We start from the raw sequence: 19,590 nt of genomic DNA on the forward strand, positions 1-19,590 counted from the left end.
TATGTATACAAACCACTAGTCCTCCACTCGCTCACTAATCTGTTATCCCTGTGGTCTGGAGAAAGATGGAACCCAATGCAGGCTTTGTGGCATAAGTTGGCCGGACATGGGTACATTTCTTACAACCATTCCTTCTTCCCTGTACTTCTAAACCGACAATGAGTTTACGAGCCGACAACCTCTTCTACGCCCTTTCTTTTTTTCCTCTACCTCTAACCAGACTGTCCTCACAAACAACTTCTTCTCTCGCCCTCCTAATTCGCAGCTCCTTGTATTATAAGGTGTATTGCGGAGCGCCCCCTCTCCTCTACATCCCACCCTACCTCCATGTTCCACTGGATAGGATGTGCTACTCTTACTTCCCGGTGCCTTCTTCGGGAACGTGCGTTGATGCAGAACACTACATGTTGACTTGAGGTTGATAGATACTGTTTGTGCTACATAGTCTCTTCCCTGTGATACTTACGCCTTCTCGCTCTAAAACAGAATCTACAGCAAGGAGCTAGTTTTGCATTTCCGGAGGACAGAGAGAGCACAGCCTCCGCCATCTTGTCCTACGTGTTATACTTGCATTGGCAAGACAAACATTCCCATCGCTATGTGTCCTGGGGCTTGAATCCAACAGAAAATTGCAACCTGAGGAGCACTAAGCATAAAGACCTTTAGGGTACCTTTTGCAAGGCCTCTCTGTGAAGATTTCTAAACCTGTTAACACCTTCTGTGCTCATGACAAGCTCAGCTTGTCATGAGGCACAGTGCTCGTCATGACCACACCCATTTCTATTGACCTTCAGCCCAGCAGTCAAATATCCAAAGCAGTCAAGGTGTTAAAGTAGACTGTAAGCAGTTGATCCTTGATATCGCCCAGTCAGGCACTGGCTGATGAGGGGTGATACCTCCAAAATGGTCCCAGGATGCTTGTTTCCGGTCCGGGAAGACCTGGCCTGGAAGTTCTGGCTGGACTGTTCCCATGGGGAGCAGGGTCAAGACTGATAAGCTGAGTCAAACTGGAATGGCTTGGTGAGTAAACAAAATATGAATTTAGACACAGATCTCTGTACTAGGGGTGAATGTTTGACATTGTTCAGCAATCCGTCCCTCATTTGTTCTTTTTGCTCATGAGTTGTCCAAGAAGTGAGTAAAATGTAACAATCATTGAATCCTATCTTTCAGTTCTGTGAAAAATGCATTGGTGATTTCTGGAAATTTAGAATGTGACTCCCAGAGAGCCTGTTCATACCAAGGTTTGTCAGATGGAATGTGCAATGCTGGCATTCATGATTTACTGGTGCTAGAGTGTAGGTACTGGTCAGGATTGAGGGTGCATCATCAGTGCGGCAGCACAATATTCACAGCTGTGCAAGAAGGAAGTGCAGCATGAACTTAGAGCAGTCATGCCGGATTCGGAGAGGTTTAAGAGGTGAAATACCTATGAGCTTTAGGGATTTATATTTGGATGCAATGGAAGTGCTGTGTATGGAGCAATTGCAGTGTTGGAATACTACAGGTTCTGGGTGGTAAAATAGTAGGGCGAATGGTACATCCTGGTCCTTGGCCAAGGTATGCTTGAGAAAATAGTACTGGAAAACTATCCAGTATTTCAAAGTTTCAAAATTAATTGCAAGGTAACACCTCAGGGATGGTCCAGCAGACGTGTGGGGTCTCCGAGTGCTAATATCTGGGTGATCGGTCGCCTCTAGGCACACATCAGTGAAGCCCTTACATATCCACATGTTGGAATAATTTGGGTGGAGGAGAGATACAAGTGCATCAGTTGGATGTTGAGGCTTCTAGTCAAGGCCGCAGAGGGTCATGGGGCAGCTGCATCAGTAGGGCTTAGGAGAGCGGCTACTGGGATGGAAAGGGAAGGGGTATGGTGCAGATGTGTGCACAGAGCTGCTCAAGGTGGAATCATAGTGCTGAAGTTACTTTAACCTATTCCGAAGCTTGGGACCCATATATACTTCTAGACACCCGAATGCCTCACATGGTATTTCACAAGCCTGTATTGAGTTGCCTCAGTGGAGTTTTGAGGGTTCCTATTGCTAGAACAGCAAAGCACGGAATCTTCAATAGGTTTGCATTGAGGTTAATCCGCTTAGTGATGGGGGTTATGTTGCAAGATCACGCAGTGTGTAGGGCTCCATCAAGATTCCAGAACAGAGTTGTTAGGGTTCTTCATGCTATAGCAGCAAAGGTTATTGTGTAGGTTTAGACTGAGGTGCCGCAACAGATATATCAGCCTGTATTGTTCTATAACAGCTAAGAATTGTTGTGTAGGTCTAAACGGAGGTGCCACAACATATTTATGAGAGTACCTACTTCTAGAACATCAGAGGGTTGTTGTGCACATCTGGACAGAAGTGTAAAACAGATTGATAAGAGTGCCTACTTCTAGAACATCAGAGGGTTGTTGTGCACATCTGGACAGAGGTGCAAAACGGATTTATGCGAGTACCTACTTCTAGAACATAAGAGTTGCTGTGTACATCTGGACAGAGGTGAAAAAACAAATTTATGAGAGTACCTGCTTTTAGAACATCAGAGGGTTGCTGTGTACATCTGGACAGAGGTGCTACAACAGATTTATGAGAGTACCTACTTCTAGGACATCAGAGGTTTGTTTTGTACATCTGGAGAGAGGTGCCACAACAGATTTATGAGAGTACCTACTTCTAGAACATCAGAGGGTTGTTGTGTACATCTGGACAGAGGTGCCACAACAGATTTATGAGAGTACCTACTTCTAGAACATCAGAGGTTTGTTTTGTACATCTGGAGAGAGGTGCCACAACAGATTTATGAGAGTACCTACTTCTAGAACATCAGAGGGTTGTTGTGTACATCTGGACAGAGGTTCAAAGCAGTTTTATGAGAGTACCTACTTCTAGAACATCAGAAGGTTGTTGTGTACATCTGGACAGAGGAGCCACAACAGATTTATGAAAGTGCCTACAGCTAGAACAGTGTAGGGTTGTTATGAAAGTCTGGAGTTATTTGGTAGGTCTGAACTGATTTTCCACAACAGGTGTGTCTACTGCTAGAAGAATACACAGTGTTGTGTATGTCTGGACTGAAGCAACACGAAAGATATGAGAGCGCATTATAAGAGAACTGCATAGGGCTATTGTGTAGTTCTGGACTAAGTTAAAAGGAACAGATTTATGAGAGAGGGTGCCTACAACTAGAGAAGCATAGGGTTGTTGTGCAGCTCTCTGAGGTGCCACAACAGATTTATGAGAATGCCTACAGCTAGGACAGCATAGGATATTGTGTAGTTCTGGACTGTGGTGCCACAACAGATTTAGGAGGTTGCCTACTGCTAGAACAGCATAGGGTTGTTGTGTAGGTCTGAACTGAGGTGCCACAACAGATTTATGAGACTTCACTGCCCTATGACAGTATAGGGTTATTGTGTAAGTGTTGATTGAGGTTGCACAAGGGGAACGCTAAGAGAACCTGGAGCAGTTAAACCTGAGGCTACCCTACGGGTCTGGATTGAGAGAGTTTTGGAGAGCTGGGAGGACCCTGGAGCTGGAAGGCCCGAGTGCCCTGCACATCACCAGTTTGTGGAGTTGGTTCTTCCTTCAGTGCAGTTCCAGGGCTGTGTATGTTGGACGCAAGAAGAAGCTCTGCTGCTGTAACTCATCTCACCCTTTCTTCATGCCTACAATGACTGTGTACCTAACATCAACAAGAACAAAATTGTGAAATAAAGAAGTGGAAGCGGTACTCAATCAGTATAACTGGTTGTGCAGCTTGTTTGGTCAAGTGAAGTTATCTTTTTTTCTGTCCCAGTGAAGGCGAGCAGCTCCTGGTGCACTGACTGCATTCCCTCCCTTTGAGCAGCTGCACATTGTGTGTGTGTGTAGTGAATGCCGATTGGCTTTGAGTATGGCTCTGGAAGATTTGAGGGGTGTGCTCTGTTTGTGTAGTGAATGTAGATTGACTGTGGGTGTGTACATGCATTGGGTCTGGAAGGTTTGGGTGGTGTGCCCTGTGCGTGTGTTCTGAATGTAGATTGGCCGTGGGTGTGTACGTGCCTTGGCTCTGGAAGATTTTGGTGATGCCGCTTGTACATGTACTGAATGCAGATTGGCAGTGAGTGTCTGCATGCCTTGGCTTTGGAAGATTTGAGTGGTGGGCCTTGTGTGTGTAGGGATTGTAGATTGGTTATGAGTGTGTACATGCATTGGGTCTGGAAGGTTTGGGTGATGTGCCCTGTGTCTGTGTGTGTGTGTAGTGAATGTAGATTGGCTGTGAGTGTGTACATGCCTAGGCTCTGGAAGATTTGGGTGGTGTTTGTGTGTGTGTGTGTGTGTGTGGGTGTGTGTGTGTGTGTGGGTGTGGGTGTGGGTGTGTGTGTGTGTGTGTGTGTGTAGTGAATGTAGATTGGCTGTGAGTGTGTACATGTCTTGGCTCTGGAAGATTTGGGTGGTGTTCCTTGTGTGTGTGTGTGTGTGTGTAGTGAATGTAGATTGGCTGTGAATGTGTACATACATTGGGTCTGGTAGATTTGGGTGGTGCAGCTTGTGTGTAGTGAATGTAGATTGGATATGAATGTGTACATGCATTGTCAAGTCAAGTCAAAAAGGATGTTTATTTAGATCAAAATCTTTAAACATGTGTGAATGCATAGCTACAAAGTTAAAATATTCTACAAGGAGATAATAAAAGTCATTACAGGTAAGAATATTCCGCAATAGTTTAAAGAGACTAACACCCACTATATACATATCTTAAAAGCAAACACCAGCAAGATCCCTTTTTAGGCAAATCCTTACCCTTTTTTAAAAAGTGTTATTAAAAACAACCTTTTTTCTCTTAGACAAGTTATATAGTTTAAGTATTTTAAAATTCCTAAAAATTACTCCTGGCTTGTCCATTTTTTGAAAATTCTGAACTACTTTTATGTACTTTCCTAGAGCCATGGCAATTTCAATTGAGGGCATTTCTGTTAAAAGATTGACCACCTGTGCCCTTGTTCTTATGTCATATTTTAGAAATATTGGGCGTAGCCACAGTTTACGCTGTTCTAATATTGTTAGGCAGTCAAGGAGAATGTGCACTAGGTCTCCTTTAGTGCCCAAATTACACCTACAACGCCCTTTATGGTCTAACATTTTTACTTAAAAATCTTTATTTATTAACCACGGATTAATCCCAATTCGCATCCTTGATATCTCCTGTCTGTACCAGCGATTTGGTAAAATATCTAAATAGGGGAACCAGTTTCCCTTTGACCAAGAGTGCATCATAAATTCTACTGATGTTTTTCTTTGCAAGGTATCCCATGTCATTTTTTCTGGATACTTCTTGCCCATTAGTTTTCAGATCACTCTTAGTACAGACCATTTGTTGGGTTTCTTGGCACAGCTCCACCTTTAACCCTTTACAAGCCTGCACCATTCGTTCCCTACAAGCTTTTGCTCATTTTAGGTCACTGATTTGGATCTCTTTCCTAAACCATTGTGCTACTTTTTGGCCTTTTGTATTTTCCAATTGTTTCCAAAATCTGATAAACGCAGCTTGTGCTTGTACCCCCAAGACTTTGTTCCTATTTCCGTTCTTATTGCTTGGACCATTGATGATTGGGGTAGGGATAGTAGGCTTTTCAGCCATTTCCCTTCCTCCAGGTCCCAGATTCCCTTACCGCTCAAATAAAGGATTTCTGCGCCGTAGAGGATTTGTGGGGGTATCATTGCATTAAAGGTTTTTAGTTATGGGCGGTGTGACATATTCCCATACTCTCTGTTAAACATTTTTAGGCCAGTGTGTAGTGAATGTAGATTGGCTATGAGTGTGTACATGCATTGGGTCTGGAAGGTTTGGGTGGTGTGCCCTGTGTTTCTGTGTATGTGTGTGTGTGTGTGTGTTGTGCATGTAGATTTGCTACATGCCTTCCCACTGGAAGATTTGGGTGGTGCAGTTTGTGTGTGTACTGAATGTAGATTGGCAGTGGGTGTGCACATGCCTTGGCTCCAGGAGCGGTGGGTGACACATGCCAATGGCTGAATGGGAGCCTACAGTGGTAGGCATGTTTTGGAGAGTTCATCTCATGGTTGCACGGTTTTCAAGCCTGTGACCAGACCAGGAGCTTGTGTTCATCTTGATGCTCTCCAGAAGGATTCAGGTTACTTTAGAGAACATTTAAACTGGAGTGTGCTGGTGTTTGGAAATTGACACCCCATAAAAATGTATATCATCATTGTGTCCGTCAGCTTTGTAGACATGTTGAAACACGGAATACAAAACCAACAACCGCTGTGTGAACACCAGAGACGGCGGACTTCAAGGCACTAAATACAGGAAGATTGACGTTCTTACAGAATTCAACTAAGAGCTGCATATAAGTATAAAATACATGTACAGAGAAGTGCTGCATGCAACCCAGGATACACAGCATTAGAGAACCATCACTGTAAAAGTGATATTGAGTATGCGGTCAGTTCAAGGAAGTAGGCGTTCCATTTTTAGTTTCAAACTTAATCCCATACTAAAAGAGAAAATACACAGTAAGCAAAATTGACCTTTCATTTTTAAGACACCGGCGTAAGAGAACCCCTACAAACATTAAATATGACCATTTATGGAATTGCAAAATGTAAAGCTTCACGAGAGTCATTTATTCAAAGCCTGGAACATTAAAGTTGAGTTACATACACAAACCTTGTTGACATTGCATACTTGCAAGATTACATGGAAACCTCCAACGAAACTAGTTTGAAAAGAAGACAGTCAAGCTTAAGACGTTAACTTTTAACTGCCAAATCACCATTGGTCTTTTTTTTTTTAATCATTTCTATTAGTTTCCCAGTACAACACATGTTATATGATAGCAGTATTCAAGGTACATTCGTGTATTACGTATTTCCTAGTAATGAAAGTATTCGGCAAGGAGCAGTCAGTTCAGCATAATATGGTTAGAACAATAACATTAACAACCATCACGGCACATCAGGGCGATCCGTATTCTGTCAATACAATTCGACTAGTCGATTATTGTCATTAGTCATGCCTTCACATTATTCTTTCATTCTAGAATGGCAGGTTATGCGCAAATCCACCCCCTCCCACCTTCCAGCTCCCGTCGCCTGTAGATTCCAAGAGTGCCATATGCCGACTCACCTCCACCACCACCTCCACTTATCCTGGTAACGGCATACCCCAAAAGCCCCATGTCTACCATACCAGCCACATCTAGCGTACCAGCCACCTGTGGTGTCAGCAAACAGTAGCAGGAGGCGTCCCAACTTGGCTCTATGGAGTCTTTGAACACCTGGAGCTCTTGCAATAACCCTTCTCACAATGGGCAATTGGGCTCCATCTCAACCCTCGGCCTTCCATACGCCACATGGCCATCACCTCAGCCCCACCTGATGGTTGCTGCACACTAGCACTACACGGTCGGAAGGGTGTGCGCCTTCCAATGCATTGCTGTATACCGCCTCCTCATGAGGAGGACCAAATCAATGAATCTGTTGGTTGCCATATGTGCCTTTTTCCTTTTGAATGTTCCCTCCATAGTAAGAAATCCCTTCCGGCCCATCACCTCTGTTAGCGCCTCCTCCACCCCCGCCAGAGTGCCGCAGCCGCTGGACAACGCCAAAACATGTGGGTCAAAGAATGTCGACACCCCTGAGTATGGAGTCCTGGAAAACAGCATGGACAAGAGTTCTGAGTACCCGTATATAGATGATGCATAAACGACCCGTCATCCGTTGCTTCTCTATCAAGCATGGGATCACCATACAAATGAAGGTAGTCCAAATCACCAACCTCTGTTCCCACACCGAATGCCTGCAAATATAGTTAATACAATAGGTGCAGGCTGGTGAATATGGAGTACCTGTCTGAAGTTCCAAAAGACTTAAGCAAAGATTGTACCTTCCTATGGAGATTCTCAGTATAATGCGGGTGTCCGTTTGATAGCAAAGTTTGTCCAAAAAGAGTGTTCTAAGCACCTAAAGAATGGTGCTAACCAAATCTTACCTGGGTTTTACAAAAATGGAATTTGATAAGAGTCTCAAATACAGATATAGAAGGACCGTACGACCGACCGTATAGTTATCGGTGGAACCCTCATGCAAGGGCCCTGATACGCCTGGCAGGACGGACAGCCCAGGTATATCCCAACTGTCCGGGAGCATGTGTGTCATGTTGGCATTCGGTTCATGATACCGGCGACATAGTGATTTTGTGTAATCATTTGGAGGTTAGGTATGCCCTGTGGAGAATGTTGTGCTGTATGTATTGGAATTTGGCATTGCGGGATACAGTCCTCAGGTAGTGTAGGGCTTTATCCGTAACCAAAGAAGGGACAGTGGGCTTTTGGACAGGTCCAGCATAAGGGCACAAGGACAATAGTTTCAACAAAAAGATTATCCTGTTCCTCAGAATTGAGAGACAAACACACAGGGAATTATGAACCAACCCGACCGCTAGGGTTCAAACTTGGGAATCCATTGTATTGGATTGTAATGCCCTCACACAACCTGTGGGGTGTCATGCTTCATCATCGGCTGATCCTCATACCCGACGGGCTCCTTATGGTAGGGGCACTTTAGCGGAGATCTTTTTCCAACAACCGTTAGGTGAAGTGTGGGTGGGGGGCCTCGTGTGTGTAGATGTGTGTAAATGTTGAAAGTGAGTATAAAATAGGGTTGGGAGTACCTAAGAAAACAACTTTAATCATGGGGTCTCCTACCCTAAGTAAAAACAGAACTATAAGGTGCGAGGCTGAGGTAATGTCTCCGATTGTGGCGCTCTTATGAGTATTAGGTTAACATGTTTCTCGCCAAAATGAATACTCTACAGACGATACGTCAGGACCAGAGGGGGAGTGGGGGGGGAGAACTATCGACAACTAGAACTAAAAATGATGTTGTGGCTACACACTCACAATAACCATAGAACTAAATAGTTGAATACCTGGTAGTGCTAGAACTACCCAAATGAATGAACTAATCAGGCATCACAGTACCCGGTAGGTTAAACACACGAGTGTAGGGCTTTATCTCATGCTTTAGGCATGAATTCTTGGCCAATATTGCTTTCCCAGCAGTGGGATCCTCCCTGTAGAGGATTTGATGTGGTGTATGCCAGCACCTGTGCAAGCCACGTAATGAGCCTACATCTATTACCCATAACATGGAGAGTGCACAAGCAAATGCTACTCGGGGTTGGAGTCTGTAATGTCCCATAGTCTCCCCAGCTCAGCCACTAGCTTACCATGTGCAAGGAAGTGCCCTGCTGGGAGCTTATTCTCCTCCCACAACTGGTCAAAGGGGATGAGCACTCCCTCGCAGAATAAGTCACCTATTGCGCCTACCCCATCTTCAGCCCAGGTTGCCATACTATATTGCTCAGACTTATCTCTGGGGTGTATGGCAGAATCAATGGCATGAGGCATAATCTTCTGCAGTAAGGTGTTAGACTTCGTGGGTTCAGGCACGAGGGAGTAGGATGCTACCCACAACAGCCTGTGCCTAAACCACAGATGGTAAGCCAAGCTCCTCTATCAGTCACCCTGACAGCCATCTCGCCGGCACCTGCAACTGAGCGGCCACATAATAATGCTCAAAATTGGGCGCACCTAGGCCTCCTTTGTCAACGGGCAATTGTAGTTTCCTCAGCACTACTCGTCTCCTTCCCTTGTTCCACAGCATTACATGCAGGGTCTGAAAGGTAGCCCTCGAAAAGGTGCACCAGGAGGTTATGGAAGAAATGTAGGAGGTGGGGGTAACATCACCATTTTTTACAGTGATATTTGCCCTTGTACTCTAAAGGGTAAAGTGCTCCAGAACGTCATCTGGGGACGTAAGGAGGATATGGTTCTGGTGAGGTTCTCATCGATGAGATCCTGCATGGTGTGGTGCATACAGATTCCTAGGCATCTAAGCGTGTGAGGCTTCCAGGTTAGTGAGTGTGTTCCCACCCTCAATTGCTGTGGACCGCAGTCCGCCTGGAGCTGGAAGGCACACGACTTGGTCCAGTTAGCCCCTAGTCCCAAAGCCTTGCGGAATTCTTCGAGAGTCTCCGCAATTCTCCGTATCCCTTCCCTGACGTCTCATACATAGATGAGCAAGTCATCGGCATACAAGGAGACTATGTGCACCTTCTCAGTCAAGGGGATTCCCCATTCCTCTCCTCGTTCGCTCAGCCAGCGGCTCCATTGCCAGGGCAAATAAGAGGGCAGGGAGAAGGCATCCCTGACTAGCTCATCTGCTGACCTGAAATGGAGGGGAGATAAGCGGGCTGAGTTTCACCCGGGCTGTGGGCCCAGTGTAAAAAAGCCAGATCAGTCTGGATAGTGCCAGTGATACCCAGCACATATAGGACAGAGAAGAGGTAGCCACAGTTCACCCCATCGAACACTCTTTTAACACCTTGGCTGCTAAGGCAATTTTCAGCCTGTGCTGGAAATTGCAATCATCCTTTATTCATGACGAGCTGGGCTCGTCATCAGCACACGACCACTGTGCACCATGACGAGCCCAGCTCGTCATCAGCAGCGAAAGGGTTAACATCAGGCAGGCTGCATACGGCCATCTGGCTGGGGCTAGTTCCACGGCCCTGTGCAAGCGGTGAACATTAAGAGTAGTGGAGCGCCCGTGGAAGAAACCATTCAGGAAACCATTCAGGTCCGAATCTACCAGGCGCAGCATATGTTCCATCAATTGAATCACTAGGACCTCACTAAGTATTTTATAAGCCGTACCTAGCATGCAAAGTGTATGGAAGGATGTGATTTCGCATGGATCCCGGTCAGGCTTTGGCAAGGACACTAGCAGAGACTTTTGAAGAGACTGAGGAAGGCTGCCCACTACGAGAGCAACCTGATATAGCTCTAACAGCTAGAGGGCCAAAAGCGACACATAGGCCTTGTAAAATTTGAGAGGCAATCCATTAAGACCTGGGGTCTTCTGCGTTGCTGCTCCCATAATGGCCCCTTGGATTTCCTGCATCGTGAGAGCGTTGTTTAAGGTTTCTCTGTCCAGAAGGTCAAGGGTGGGTAGCCCCAGACCTTGCAAGAATTCCGCAATGTACACTTGCCGATCCACTGGTGATGGGTTGTATAGCACCTTGTAGTGCATTATGAAGACTGTATGTCCGCCTGGGTGGTATGAGTGCGGACTGGGGATTCCCTAATCATAGTGGCGGGGGCCATGAGCGTCGCTCTTCGCAGAAGCCATGCCAGCAATCTGCCCAACTTATCCCACTCGCCATGCTTCTTGGCTTGATATGCCTTGAAATCTAAGCATCATAGCTGCTCAACCAATTGAGCATGATGTTCCAGCACAGGGGTCAAACTATGCAGCTCTGTAGGGGCCAGGCGAGCTGCTGCCTCTAGTTGCCCAAATAACGTCTTGGTCCGCTGCAGGTACTTATGCAGGATGGCCCTTGCTCCCACCACTGCCCAAATAAGTTGGCCCCTAATTACTACTATTAGCCCTTCCCAGTCTTGCTGTCGAGAGGTAGCTGAGCCGCAGTTTTCATAGAAATAGTGTGTTATGATCTCATTCATCTCTTCCACGAAGGCCATGTCTTTCAGCACGGCCGGCTGTAGGCGCCAGGTAGGCACTGAGGATCTCGGTGTTCCCCAATCAACATGCACCTGTAGCGGGTTGTGGTCTGAGCATGTTTTCCCAAGGTACCCCACACCTTTGACCTTGGTTTGGAGAATGGAATGGCAGAGGATGCAATCTAGTCGCACGTGGAGGTCATGTGCCACCGAGTAGTGGAAGTATTCCCTCACCCCTGGGTATAAGGCATACCATCTATCAAGTAGGTACCAATGTGTAAGCCATTGTGTAAGGCAAGTGGCAACTGCTATCACTGGTGAAGTGGGTGATAGAGTATGGGAGCTATCTATTCGTGGGTCTAGTACACAATTGAAATCCCCCCCCCTAAAATCTAAGGGACATGAGACCAGTGCGTTAGTATTACTGGCAGGTGGTCTAGGAAGGTTGACTATGTCATGTTTGGGGCATAGATACTTCCAAGCAATAATGGTGTACCATCAAGTTGCCCCATCACTAGAACATACCACCCACCCCTCTAGGTCTATTACTTCAGCCGTGCGACGAAATGGAACTCCAGGGCAGACCCATATAAGTGCCTCCCTAGCTAAGCCCGAGTAACTCATGCAGAAGCACTGGCCTCGCCAGTACTTCCATAGGAAATCCTCCTCTCCCCTGGTAGTATGAGTTTCCTGAAGGAGCGCTATCTGCGAATGTATTGCTGCACTGTGTTTTCGTGTGGTCGCCACCCCTGCACATTTCGCATCAGAATTCCTACTTTAGCCATGGTTAAACGCAGGGAAGGGGGAAGCATGGGGGCCAAGCAAATCCCCCCGGAAGGAGGGGGGGGAAGCATTGCGCATACTGTGCCAACAGGTCTTGTGCTTGGAAGGGATGACACTTATGTGCAGTAGGTCTCAATGGGCCCGATTCACAGAATGAACTTAAGACTCAATCCTAAACTTACTACTATTTTGGTATTCACAGAATGCACTTACTACTTTTGGTATTCACAGAAGTTAGGATTTTGTCTTAAATTTGTCTTAAGACAAACTTAAGACAGACTTAAGACAAAATCCTAACTTCTGCGAATACCAAAAGTAGTAAGTTCATTCTGTGAATGCCAAAAGTAGTAAGTGCATTCTGTGAATACCAAAATAGTAGTAAGTTTAGGATTGAGTCTTAAGTTCATTCTGTGAATCGGGCCCCATATTCTGTGTGACTTGTTTGGCGCATAGCCAAAAATAAAACACAACTCCCAACCTAGGGCATACCCCATACATGAGGTCGTCCAAACAGTGAACCAAGAAGACCCATGATCTGGAAACTCTAACACTCAGTCACATCCACCAGCGTAGTTGCCAACATGCAGGGGTGGAATGGGAAGAGTGCACACATAAAAGTCGAGCACTGTTTAATCTGTGCCACTGAGGGCGAGTCGAGCAAATATAGGAAAAAAGAAAGGTCTGAGAAGTGAAGAGAAAGTGTGGGGTGGTGGTCATGCCGGACCCATTTCCACATTTCAATCATTGAAGGATTAGTGATAAAGTTAAGTTTTTGAAGTCCTAGTGGAGCGGTAGGTAGGACACTGCTTCACCTTTTTGGAACTATTCCAGCAAGGGGGGAGTAGCAGTACCACAATCCTCCAATCCCAGGTAATCAGTGCACTCCGCTGCTTGATGCAATGCTCATCAAGAAGATAGCTGAGTGTTCAGATGAGTGTCACCATCTGCGGCGTCACATCAGGGAGAACCAGAGAGTTGGCACTGTCCACGGAGGCTCAGGAATATGTCTGAGAAAGGTTGTCATCTGCCCGGCCTAGGATGGGAGAGTGCCTCTCAGCCCACAAAGGAGCTGCAGTGGTCAGGCCAATGTCTGATCTTTCTTCGCCTGCACTGGTGTGGGAGTGCCGGTCAGCAGTACAGGTCCTCGTCTCATGTTCTGGCACCAACCTCCCCTCTTAGAGACACCCTACTGCAGCAGTTCAGTAGGCGAGGCTGGACTGGTAGTGTCATAGCGATGCTGTTCTACCCAGTCCCAGGCATCTGTGGGCTCAGTGAAGAAGTATCTGAGCTTTACTTTGGCGGGCAATAGTAGAGAGTAGCAAAAACCAGCCTGGTGAAGTCTTCACTTCAGGCCAAGAAAGTAAGCTCTATGGCGCTGCACCGCCACTGTATTATCCAGAAATAGCTACATATGGGCGATGTCAGAATTGGGTCAATAGATCGAGTGCTGGAAGTAGAACTTCCTTATCCCGATCATTCGGGATAAGGAAGTTCATAACTCTTGTCTCTATTGGGCGAGGCAGGGCCTGCATTGGCAAGCCTGTGGACAGGGACTCGGTGGGCTCGCTCAATTAGGAAATGTGGGGACAGCTTACCGGGTCAGTCCACTTTGCCCCCTCTGGGAAACCTACAATGCAGAGATTGTTGCAGTGGGAATCCTCCACCCTGCTTTCGAGTTCCTAAATTTTGGTGGCTAGAGTTTTTACTTGTTCTCCACATCCTTCATGTCAGGGTGTAAGTTTGCCAGGACAGTCTTTGAGTCATCTAACCTGGTTCCGAGTTTCTGCTGGTCTTCCCTGATTAGACCCAGTTCAAGCACAGCCGCATCTATCCCGCCTCTTAGCTCCTGCCTGAAGTCCTCACTCCTAGTAAGGACAGCACAGCAGAACACATCCCAAGGGGTAAAGGATCTGCAGCCAGTTCGACCCCCTGCAGCAGTTCACCTCGCTTTGAGAGACCCACCAGGTATCCACTCGCTCCTCTAGGTGATTAGATGCCGGAGCAGCACGCTGACATTTTCAATGTTTGTGGGCAGCGACAAGACTTGGCTGAGTGGCTGCAGGATTCATTGCTTTGTTCTTGAAGGGGCCGATAGTCTAATTTTCACCAGTTTTAGTCTCATCCTTACCCGACTCTCCCCTTGTGCTCCGAGACCAGACCTCGAGGGGGCACTAGCAGTCTGCTCTCCACACCGTGGCTGCACCTGGGGAGAGGGGGCCCAGCTGAACAAGGCAAGCAAGCAGGGGAGAGGCTCTGTACCACCTTCCGGTGGCAGGGGATTTGACGGTGGTGCGTCCTCCACTATCAATCAATCAATCAATGACATTTATAGAGCGCACTACATACCCGTAGGGTCTCAAGGCGCTGGGGGTGGGGGGGTGCCGCTACTGCTCGAACAGCCAGGTCTTCAGCTTCTTCCTGAAGGAGAGGTGGTCTTGGGTCAGGCGCAGGTCGGTCGGGAGGGAGTTCCAGGTCTTGGCGGCCAGGTAGGAGAAGGGCCTTCCTCCTGTGGTCGCTCTTCGGGTGCGGGGGACGGCGGCGAGGGCGTGGTTGGCTGATCGGAGGTGGCGTTTGGGAGCGTAGAAGTTGATTCGGCTGTTGAGGTAGCTCGGGCCTTGGTCGTGTAGGGCTTTGTGTGCGTGGGTGAGGAGGCGGAAGGTGATTCTTTTGTTGACGGGGAGCCAGTGAAGGTCTCTCAGATGTCCGGAGATGTGGCTGGTTCATGGGATGTCGAGGATGAGTCTGGCTGAGGCGTTCTGGATCCGCTGGAGTCTCTTCTGGAGCTTGGCGGTGGTACCGGCGTAGAGGGCGTTGCCGTAGTCCAGTCGGCTAGTGACGAGGGCCTGGGTGACGGTCTTCCTGGTCTCGGTGGGGATCCACCAGAAGTTCTTCCGTAGCATGCGTAGGATGTTGAAGCACGCCGAGGAGACGTTGTTGACTTGCCTGGTCATGGAGAGGGAGGAGTCCAGGATGAAGCCCAGGTTGCGTGCATGGTCTGTCGGTTTGGGTGCGGTGCCCAGGGCGGGAGGCCACCAGGAGTCGTCCCAGGCGGAGGGTGAAGAGCCCAGGATGAGGACCTCCGTCTTGTCCGAGTTCAGTTTCAGGCAGCTGGTCGTCATCCACTCGGCTACCTCTTTCATCCCTTCGTGTAGGTTGGCTCTGGCGGCGGCGGGGTCGTTGGTCAGGGAGAGGATCAGCTGGGTGTCGTCGGCGTAGGAGATTATGCTGAGGTTGTGTTGGCGTGCGATGGCCGCGAGGGGGCTCATGTAGACGTTGAAGAGGGTGGGGCTCAGAGAGGATCCTTGAGGGACGCCGCAGATGACTTCGGTGGCCTCTGACTTGTACGGTGGTAGGCGGACTCGCTGTGTTCTTCCATCGAGGAAGGAGATGATCCATTCCAGCGCCTTGTCCTGGATTCCGACGTTGCTGAGGCGTTGTACTAGGGTGCGGTGGCAGACAGTGTCGAATGCCGCGGAGAGGTCTAGGAGGATGAGGGCCGCTGTTTCTCCGTTGTCCATCAGGGCTCGGATGTCATCGGTGGCGGTGATGAGGGCGGTCTCGGTGCTGTGATTGGCTCGGAAGCCGGACTGTGAGGGGTCGAGGGATCCATTCGTCTCGAGGAAGGCGGCCATCTGCTTGTTGACGGTCTTCTCGATGACTTTGGCTGGGAACGGGAGGAGCGAGATGGGGCGGTAATTCTTGAGTTCGGTGGGGTCCGCTGTGGGTTTCTTGAGTAGAGCGCTGAGTTCGGCGTGCTTCCAGCTCTCAGGGAAGGTGGCGGTGTCGAAGGATGTGTTGATGATGTCTCGCAGGTGGGGTGCGATGACAGCGTCGGCCTTGTTGAAGACGTGGTGAGGGCAGGGGTCGGTCGGTGATCTGGAGTGGATGGAGTTCATCGTGCGGATGGTGTCTTCGGTGCTGATCGGGGTCCAGGCGTGGAGGGTGGTGGTGGGGGGTGGTTGTTCGGACTTGGTGTGCGTTGGTTGGTTGTTGAAGCTGTTGTGTATGTCCGCGATCTTGTTGTGGAAGTATGAAGCGAGGGAGTTGCAGAGGTCTTGCGATGGGGTGATGTCGTTGTTTCCTGCGCTGGGGTTGGATAGCTCTTTCACGATGTTGAAGAGTTCCTTGCAGTTGTGTGCGTTGTTGTCCAGCCGGTCCTTGAATGCAGTTTTCTTGGCGGCGCGGATCAGCTGGTGGTGCTTCCGGGTGGCCAGCTTGAAGGTGGTCCTGTTGTCCGGTGTAGGTTCCCTTCTCCAGACTTTCTCGAGGGCTCGGCAGTTCTTCTTGGAGCTCTTGAGTTCGTCGGTGAACCACGGGGCTTTCTTGCTGCCGGGTCTGCTGGGCGGGGTCCTCAGCGGGGCGCGCTCGTCCGCGCAGATGCTGATCCACTTCGTGAGGTTGTCGGCGGCCTGGCTGGGGTTCGCTGAGCTGGCAGGAGGGTGCTGGCTCAGGAAGGTGGCGAGCTGGTCTGTTGTGATCTTGTTCCAGCTTCTGCGGGCGGCCTGTTGCTGGTGGTGGTGGGTCGTCGTTCTCTTGAAGGTGAAGTGGACGCAGCTGTGGTCCGTCCATTGAAGCTCTGTGGCGTGGCTGAAGTCGATGTCTGTGCTGGAAGAGAAGACTGCGTCGAGTGTGTGTCCGGCGAGGTGGGTGGGGGTGGACACCAGCTGCTTGAGTCCAAGATTGGCGAGGTTGTCGAGCAGGGTGCTGGTGTTGCGGTCGTTGTTGTTCTCCAGGTGGAAGTTGAGGTCCCCCAGGAGGATGTAGTCAGCGGAGGGGAGGGCATGCGGGCGGGCGGTCTCTCCAGGGAACAGTCATATAGTAAGGCCACAGGCTGCAGTATTACCACCCAACAGTGTCAATGTGTTGCACCCCCAAAGGGCAACTCAATCCCTGAGCCAGTTGCCAGCACCCCTTGTGTTCACCTCCATCAGTAGTTTTACATTTCAGCACCTCATCAGTTGTGGATATTCAGTCTCTGGGCGAGTCTGGAAATTTTGGGTCAAACAGGCCGAACCTGGCAACACCTATCAAAGCCCCCCCACTCCTCACAGGGCTACTCCCATCTTGCAGTAAATAGGGGTCCCCTGGCCCATAGTTCTCCCGCTGATCACCTCTCCAATGATGGCCCGTGTTGCCCCTGCTTTCAGGGCCATGGGGTGGGGGGGCACACTCCTCTGCCCGTACTATCATCTTGTGGCTACCCAGGGGTGAGGGCACTCACCGAAGCTCCCGATGAGTGTCACCATGCTCCCCGGGCAGCCCGCGTAGGATACAGGCCTCAGAAGCCACTCGCTGCAGGGCCAACGCTGTTCCTCCTCAGGGCCCGCCCTTGTGCTCCGAAACGAGCATTGCACGTGGGCGCTGACACCAGAACACCCGTTGCGACCTTATGGTGCTCTCTTCCTTGGCAATCACCATTCATTCATATTCACTTATGCAGAAACCGAAAAGAAAATTTGGGACAAAGTGATTGCATTCCATCCATTTTAGATTAAACCAATGAACGTTTATTTGATCTGTTTGACATTTTTACCAAATAAACATGAAAGGTAACACCAAGAAGCAAACTAAGTTTAAAGACTACCACGTTTCACCCTTCTTATCAAAGTTTTGTCATGGTGCACATAAGTGACACATGTATTCATGTTAAAGACATAGAAAAAGAAGAGCTAGGGCATTTAAGATAAGGTACATGTACAGTGGGCACTTAAGGTACCTATCTGCCCCCTTCGTGCCATACTACCCTGTATTGGGTTCCGCCATGTCATCCATCATGAACGTCTCATGCACAGTGCCTCAGAGACTGACTTTATTGACTGCAATCTGTATGTCTACATGACAATTGGTACACATTCTCACCAGTTCTGATATCTACTACCACATGTCTGCCAACCAAACCTAGCTACACCACACAGTGTAGGATGGTGCTGATACTTGTATGGTTTGCCTGGTGAGTTTCAGTCACTTCTTTCTGAATATAGTAAAGGTTAAGAGCCTGATTATGAGTTAGACAGATATGGGATACACCGTCAGAAACGTGACAGGTATCCTATCTGCCATATTACAAGTGCTAGGATATAGTGCACTTGTAAGCCTTATACTGTATGACCATACCGTTTGTGACAGAGTATCCCAGCCACCATAATGAGGCCCTAGGTTCTGGGGGGCAGATTTACGGGTTCTGGCACATCTCTGCAAATCAGAAGGGATGTGCCCAAAAAATTGCAACGCGCAAAACTACCCATGAGCCACCACTGATGCGCACAGATGGGTAGATGCGTGCCGCATCCCGTGGCGCAAGGGCAGCCCTTTGCTGGAGTCGTGTCGCAAGCGCGACGCTGCTTCAGCAATGCCCTATGCCTAACATGCTGTGTCACTTCTTACGCCTGCTTCAAGCAGGCCCAGGGGTTTGACGCAGCATGGACGTAAAAGTGAGTCAGTGAAATCTTTTAGATTTCACTGCATTACTTTTACGAGGTGTTCCTGCAATGAACTGCCACCCTGTGCCAAAACGCCCACATGAAACCTGAAGCCGGTTTCATGTGGCGCAGGGCTTTACAATGTGACGCATATCCCTAGATGCGTCACGTTGTAAATAAGGCGTAACTTGGCGCCTGGTTTACGTCGCTGCTGGGTCACAGAAGACACAACGGCAGCCTAAATGTGTCGAAAGGGGCTTGTAAATCTGCCCCATGGTTCTGAGGGTCTTCTGGGCTGAGCTCGCTATTATTTGCTATGCCAGCATTGATGGTCACATCTATTATTGTAACAAACTAGGAACTGGGAGTGGTTGGAAACCACTGGCCAGTTCTGAAAGTTGGAGACGTCCTTTCGGGAAGGAGAGGGGGATACGTTCTCCCAACTAATTACGCAATACTCGCAGGTATCCCACCTAGTGTCACAGCACGTGACATTATAATGGAGGGCTCACCTCAACTAGACTCCGTGTCTCTGGCTGGGGGAAAGGAAAATATTCCTTTTCTTTAAATAACCCTCACACACTCTAGTAGTGTCATGCTTCTTCATCGGGTTCACCCTGACTCCTAAAGGTCAGGGTGGCCTCGGCCATATTTCAGGGAGTGCTTCTAAGAAACGCAGTAGGGAGCGTAACTACAGATTAAAAAATTGTCAACCACGCCAAGGTATCCCTTTATTCATGGAGAGGGTGGTGACAGTAAAACTAAATAATAAGGGGTAGTTAGGATTCAATGTTCCTATGACCCTTCATTAACCAACATGTTTCAGCCCTACTCTTGCAGGCCTAATAGGTCCAGGGCTTTCAT

The sequence above is a fragment of the Lissotriton vulgaris genome, chromosome 1_2 (assembly GCF_964263255.1).
Source record: "Lissotriton vulgaris chromosome 1_2, aLisVul1.2, whole genome shotgun sequence".
NCBI classification, from domain to species: Eukaryota; Metazoa; Chordata; class Amphibia; order Caudata; family Salamandridae; genus Lissotriton; species Lissotriton vulgaris.